Source organism: Cebidichthys violaceus, unplaced genomic scaffold, assembly GCF_023349555.1.
Source record: "Cebidichthys violaceus isolate CVI_PGR_0920_01 unplaced genomic scaffold, fCebVio1.0.p SCAF_2, whole genome shotgun sequence".
In the NCBI taxonomy this organism is placed as follows: domain Eukaryota; kingdom Metazoa; phylum Chordata; class Actinopteri; order Perciformes; family Stichaeidae; genus Cebidichthys; species Cebidichthys violaceus.
The window spans coordinates 1387267-1394868 of record NW_027176372.1 but is presented as its reverse complement, the minus strand read 5'-3'; positions in this window follow the sequence as shown (position 1 = coordinate 1394868).

The following is a 7602-nucleotide window of genomic DNA, read 5'->3' as shown; positions in this document are numbered from 1 at the left end:
TTAAACACACAAGTGTTCCTGATTCTTCTCTCAATGGATACTTCTCAGAATGATGTGCGACTCATGTGACTAGCTGTCATGTGTCAATTGCAGCATAAAGATAATGAATTGTTTTGAGATAAACATTTGATGCAATCACAGGCGTGACGGCCTGACGTTGGCCCACTGCCTGCAGACTGCTGATAAGAGTCTGAGGCCACTGTATTAACTACAGTAAACTGTACAGTAAACTGTATGCTCTGTGTGTTGTGTACAGTAACTTGACCTCCCTGTGATGTTACAGTGTCCACTAGATGGCAGCGTTTTAAAACAAAGTTATGCAGAGGTTCATTAGCTGCCTCAGTTCTGTTTCTCAGCATTCAAACTGGAAGTCCACTGGAGTTCAGTATCCCAGGATATCTGCAAAAAAAATATATCTATCTATATATCACTAATAATAATACATTGATTGTAAGCTAGCACAACTAAACAGTCTTAGTTTGAGATAACTCCTTGAACCACTGTATCAATGCAACATGATTCAGATAGGCGGGATGGGAACAAAGCACAAGATAATTAATTGAGTGACTAACCCAAAGCAAGGTTTATTAGAAATAGTATCAGTAATATAGTTTGTTCCCCAGAAAAAACACACTCAAATAGTATAGTATGTTGAAAAAAGTCATAGTATAGTGTGTCGAAAAGTCATAATTTATATAGTATGTCGAAAAAAGTCATAGTGTCAAAAAAGGGATTACTGTTATATTGAAAAAATTCAGTAAAAGTCATAGTACAATACTGTATGTTGAAAAAAATCATAATATAGTATGTCGAAAAAGTCAAAGTATAGTATGTTGAAAAAAGTGATAGCATAGTATGTTGAAAGAAATCATAGCATAGTATGATAAAAAAAATCATAGCATAGTATGTTAAAAAAGTCATGGTATAGTATGTTAAAAAAGTCATAGTATAGCATGTTGATAAAAGTCATAGTATAGTATGTTAAAAAAGTCATAGTATAGAATGTTAAAAAGTTGTAGTATAGTATGTTAAAAAAGTCATAGTATAGCATGTTGAAAAAAAGTCATAGTATAGCATGTTAAAAAATGTCATAGTATAGCATGTTAAAAAAAGTCATAGTATAGTATGTTAACAAAGTCATAGTATAGTATGTTAATTAAGTCATAGTATAGCATGTTAAAAAAGTCATAGTGTCGTATGTTAAAAGTCATAGTATAGTATGTTAAAAAAGTCAAAGTATAGGATGTTGAAAAACGTCATAGTAAAGCATGTTGAAAAAAGTCATAGTATAGCATGTGGAAAAAAGTCATAGTGTAACATGTTAAAAAAGTCATAGTATAGTATATTAAAAAAGTCATTGTATAGTATGTTAAAAAAGTCATAATATAGTATGTTAAAAAAAGTCATAGTATAGTATCTTAAAAAAGTCATAGTATCGTATGTTAAAACTCACAGCATAGTATGTTAAAAAGTCATAGTATAGTATGTTAAAGAATTCATAGTATAGTATGTTAAAAAAGTCATAGTGTAGCATGTTAAAAAAGTCATATTATAGTATGTTAAAAAAGTCATTGTATAGTATGTTTAAAAAGTCACAGTATAGCATGTTGAAAAAAGTCACAGTATAGCATGTTGAAAAAAGTCATAGTATAGTATGTTAACAAATGCATAGTATAGTATGTTAAAGTCATAGTATAGTATGTTAACAAATGTCATAGTATAGTATGTTAAAACAGTCATAGTATAGCATGTCGAAAAAGTGAAAAAAGTCATAGTATAGCATTTCGAAAAAGTGAAAAAACAGTCATAGTATAGCATGTCGAAAAAAGTAAAAAAACAGTCATAGTATAGCATGTCGAAAAAGTGAAAAAACAGTCATCGTATAGCATGTCGAAAAAGTAAAAAAAAAACAGTCATAGTATAGCAAGTCGAAAAAAGTGAAAGAACAGTCATAGTATAGCATGTCGAAAAAAGGAAAAACAGTCATAGTATAGCATGTCGAAAAAGTCAAAAAACAGTCATAGTATAGCATGTCGAAAAAGTGAAAAAAGTCATAGTATAGCATGTCGAAAAAGTGAAAAAAACAGTCATAGTATAGCATGTCGAAAAAGTCAAAAAACAGTCATAGTATAGCATGTTGAAAAAAGGAAAAAACAGTCATAGTATAGCACGTCGAAAAAAGTAAAAAAAAAGTAATAGTAAAGCATGTTAAAAAAGTCATAGTATAGTACGTTAAAAAAGTCATAGTATAGTACATTAAAAAGTCATAGTATAGCATGTGGAAAAAAGTCATAGTGTAGCATGTTAAAAAAGTCATATTATAGTATGTTAAAAAAGTCACAGTATAGCATGTTGAAAAAAGTCACAGGATAGCATGTTGAAAAAAGTCATAGTATAGTATGTTAACAAATGCATAGTATAGTATGTTAACAAAGTCATAGTATAGTATCTTAAAAAAGTCATAGTATCGTATGTTAAAAGTCACAGCATAGTATGTTAAAAAGTCATAGTATAGTATGTTAAAGAATTCATAGTATAGTATGTTAAAAAAGTCATAGTATAGCATGTTAAAAAACGTCAGAGTAAAGCATGTTAAAAAAGTCATAGTATAGTACGTTAAAAAGTAATAGTATAGCATGTGGAAAAAAGTCATAGTGTAGCATGTTAGAAAAGTCATATTATAGTATGTTAAAAAAGTCATAGTATAGTATGTTAAAAAAGTCATAGTATAGTATGTTAAAAAAGTCATAGTATAGTATGTTAAAGAATTCATAGTATAGTATGTTAAAGAATTCATAGTATAGTATGTTAAAAAAAGTCATAGTAAAGCATGTTAAAAAAGTCATAGTATAGTACGTTAAAAAAGTCATAGTATAGTACGTTAAAAAGTCATAGTATAGTACGTTAAAAAAGTCATAGTATAGTACGTTAAAAAGTCATAGTATAGCATGTGGAAAAAAGTCATAGTGTAGCATGTTAAAAAAGTCATATTACAGTATGTTAAAAAAGTCACAGTATAGCATGTTGAAAAAAGTCACAGGATAGCATGTTGAAAAAAGTCATAGTATAGTGTTATGGTCTGGCTCACAACCATAACAAATGTCATGCAAACTCAGGCAAGTACTGTATTTTTCGGACTATAAGGCGAACTTAAAATCCTTAAATTTTCTCAAAAATTGACAGTGCGCCTTATAATCCAGCGCGCCTTATGTATGGTCACTTGTTGTGCTTATTGATCGATTTTATGTGGTACAATGTGCCCAAAAATCTGCCGAAATGTGTAAGTACGACTTTGGTAAGCAACGAAGCCGCTCCGCTCAATGGATATTCGGAGCATTACGGTACGCTGTGTCACTACCTGATCGGCCCCGTAACAGGAATGTAATGTCTAAACTAAAAGTCAAAATCGATCAATAAGCACAACAAGTAACCATCGGTCGCAACCGTCGTCCGAGCTTTCACGAAAGCTGGAATCATCACTGAACAGCCAAGTACCGATAACGGCAACGAGACTGACTCGGAAAATGACGAGAGGGATCCGGGCATTCTTGATGCCGAAATCGCACAGCTGTTTCACTCAGACACTGACGATGAAGAATTCGATGGATTTGTGGAGGAGGAATGAATCGATAAGTGAGTGTATTTTTCTGTACCGGTATTTGTTGTTACAACTGAGTTGAAACAAGTTTGATTTACCGGACTGTGTTGTTTTGCTTAATGCGCCTTATAATCCGGTGCGGTTTATGTGTGAACATAGACACGTTAATTCACAGTGCGCCTTATAATCCGGTGCGCCTTATAATCCGAAAAATACGGTAGTCAACCATAACAAATTCTTTTAATAAACAAAAGGCCAGGGCATTTCAAATGTGCAACAAAAAATAAGCATTGTCATAATGAATGCCAGTAGGCTAAACGTGCCACCAGTTCAACTACTGCAATATTGCTGACAACACTTCTGTGCAGCACGTCAGGTGTGAAGAAGCCAGCTCTCCTCAGGATGGGGCGGGTCTTATAGGGCAAAAGCAGTGGCCGGCTGCCTCCAATTTCCTTGATGGCCTCACTCTCGAATCCAAGAACACTGAAAGACAGACAGCAACAGACAGCAACACACACACACACACACACACACACACACACACACACACACACACACACACACACACACACACACACACACACACACACACACACACACACACACACACACACACACACACACACACACACACACACACACACACCGGCAGAGGCCCTGGGGCAGTCACAATAGCATGTCGAAAAAAGTAAAAAAACAGTCATAGTATAGCATGTCGAAAAATGGAAATAGTCATAGTATAGCATGTCAAAAAAAGGAAAAAACAGTTATCGTATAGCATGTCGAAAAAAGTGAAAAACAGTCATAGTATAGCATGTCGAAAAAAGTGAAAAACAGTCATAGTGTAGCATGTCGATAAAAGTGAAAAAACAGTCATAGTATAGCATGTCGATAAAAGTGAAAAACAGTCATAGTGTAGCATGTCGGAAGAAGTGAAAAAACAGTCATAGTATAGCATGTCGAAAAAAGTAAAAAACAGTGATAGTATAGCATGTCGAAAAAGTGAAAAAACAGTCATAGTATAGCATGTCGAAAAAGTGAAAAAACAGTCATAGTATAGCATGTCGAAAAAAGTGAAAAAACAGTCATAGTATAGCATGTCGAAAAAATGAAAAAAAACAGTCATAGCATAGCATGTCGAAAAAAGTCAAAAAACAGTCATAGTATAGCATGTCGAAAAAAGGAAAAACAGTCATAGTATAGCATGTCGATAAAAGGAAAAAAACAGTCATAGTAGAGCATGTCGAAAGAAGTCAAAAAACAGTCATAGTACCCCATGTCGAAAAAGTGAAAAAACAGTCATAGTATAGCATGTCGAAAAAAAGGAAAAAAACAGTCATAGTATAGCATGTCGAAAAAAAGTCAAAAAACAGTCAAAGTATAGCACGTCGAAAAAGTCAAAAAACAGTCATAGTATAGCACGTCGAAAAAGTCAAAAAACAGTCATAGTATAGCATGTCGAAAAAAGGAAAAACAGTCATAGTATAACATGTCAAAAAAAGGAAAAAAACAGTCATAGTATAGCATGTTGAAAAAAGTCAAAAAACAGTCATAGTATAGCATGTCGAAAAAGTGAAAAGACAGTCATAGTATAGCATGTCGAAAAAAGGAAAAAAACAGTCATAGTATAGTATGTCGAAAAAAGTCAAAAAACAGTCATAGTATAGCATGTCGAAAAAAGGAAAAAAACAGTCATAGTATAGCATGTTGAAAAAAGGAAAAAACAGTCATAGTATAGCATGTCGAAAAAAGGAAAAAAACAGTCATAGTATAGTATGTCGAAAAAAGTCAAAAAACAGTCATAGTATAGCATGTCGAAAAAAGGAAAAAAACTGTCATAGTATAGCATGTCGAAAAAGTGAAAAAAGTCATAGTATAGCATGTCGAAAAAAGGAAAAAAACTGTCATAGTATAGCACGTCGAAAAAAGTAAAAAAAAAAGTCATAGTATAGTATGTCAAAACATGGAAAAAACAGTCAGTGTAGCATGTTGAAAATTGTAAAAAACAGTCATAGTATAGCATGTCAAAAAAGTGAAAAGACAATCATAGTATAGCATGTCGAAAAAAAGTAAAAAAACAGTCAAAGTATAGCATGTCGAAAAAAGTCAAAAAACAGTCAAAGTATAACATGTCGAAAAAGTAAAAAAACAGTCATAGTATAGCATGTCGAAAAAGTGAAAAAACAGTCATAGTATAGCACGTTGAAAAAAAGAAAAACAGTCATAGTATAGCATGTCGAAAAAGTGAAAAGACAGTCATAGTATAGCATGTTGAAAAAACGAAAAACAGTCACAGTATAGCATGTCGAAAAAAGGAAAAAAACTGTCATAGTATAGCATGTCGAAAAAGTCAAAAAACAGTCATAGTATAGCATGTCGAAAAAAGAAAAAAAACAGTCATAGTATAGCATGTTGAAAATTGTAAAAAACAGTCAAAGTATAGCATGTCGAAAAAAGTGAAAAAACAGTCAAAGTATAACATGTCGAAAAAGTGAAAAAACAGTCATAGTATAGCATGTCGAAAAAGTGAAAAAACAGTCATAGTATAGCATGTTGAAAATTGTAAAAAACAGTCAAAGTATAGCATGTCGAAAAAAGTGAAAAAACAGTCAAAGTATAACATGTCGAAAAAGTGAAAAAACAGTCATAGTATAGCATGTCGAAAAAGTGAAAAAACAGTCATAGTATAGCACGTTGAAAAAAAGAAAAACAGTCATAGTATAGCATGTCGAAAAAAGTGAAAAAACAGTCATAGTATAGCATGTCGAAAAAAGGAAAAACAGTCATAGTATAGTATGTCGAAACATGGAAAAAAGTCATAGTATAGCATGTTGAAAAAGTCAAAAAACAGTCATAGTATAGCATGTCGAAAAAGTGAAAAGACAGTCATAGTATAGCATGTTGAAAAAAGGAAAAAACAGTCATAGTATAGCATGTCAAAAAAAGTAAAAAAAACAGTCATAGTATAGCATGTCGAAAAAAGGAAAAACAGTCATAGTATAGCATGTCGAAAAAAGGAAAAAACAGTCATAGTATAGCATGTCGAAAAAAGGAAAAAAACTGTCATAGTATAGCATGTCGAAAAAAGTGAAAAAAGTCATAGTATAGCATGTCGAAAAAAGGAAAAAAACTGTCATAGTATAGTACGTCGAAAAAAGTAAAAAAAAAAGTCATAGTATAGTATGTCAAAACATGGAAAAAACAGTCATAGTATAGCATGTTGAAAATTGTAAAAAACAGTCATAGTATAGCATGTCGAAAAAAGGAAAAAAACAATCATAGTATAGCATGTCGAAAAAAGTAAAAAAACAGTCAAAGTATAGCATGTCGAAAAAAGTCAAAAAACAGTCAAAGTATAACATGTCGAAAAAGTGAAAAAACAGTCATAGTATAGCATGTTGAAAAAAGGAAAAACAGTCATAGTATAGCATGTCAAAAAAAGTAAAAAAAAAACAGTCATAGTATAGCATGTCGAAAAAAGGAAAAACAGTCATAGTATAGCATGTCGAAAAAAGGAAAAAAAACTGTCATAGTATAGCATGTCGAAAAAAAGTAAAAAAACAGTCAAAGTATAGCATGTCGAAAAAAGTAAAAAAACAGTCATAGTATAGCATGTCGAAAAAAGTCAAAAAACAGTCAAAGTATAACATGTCGAAAAAGTGAAAAAACAGTCATAGTATAGCATGTCGAAAAAGTGAAAAAACAGTCATAGTATAGCACATTGAAAAAAAGAAAAACAGTCATAGTATAGCATGTCGAAAAAGTCAAAAAACAGTCATAGTATAGCATGTCGAAAAAAGAAAAAAAACAGTCATAGTATAGCATGTCGAAAAAGGAAAAACAGTCATAGATAGCATGTCGAAAAAAGGAAAAACAGTCATAGTATAGCATGTCGAAAAAAGGAAAAAAACTGTCATAGTATAGCATGTCGAAAAAGTGAAAAAAGTCATAGTATAGCATGTCGAAAAAAGGAAAAAAACTGTCATAGTATAGTACGTCGAAAA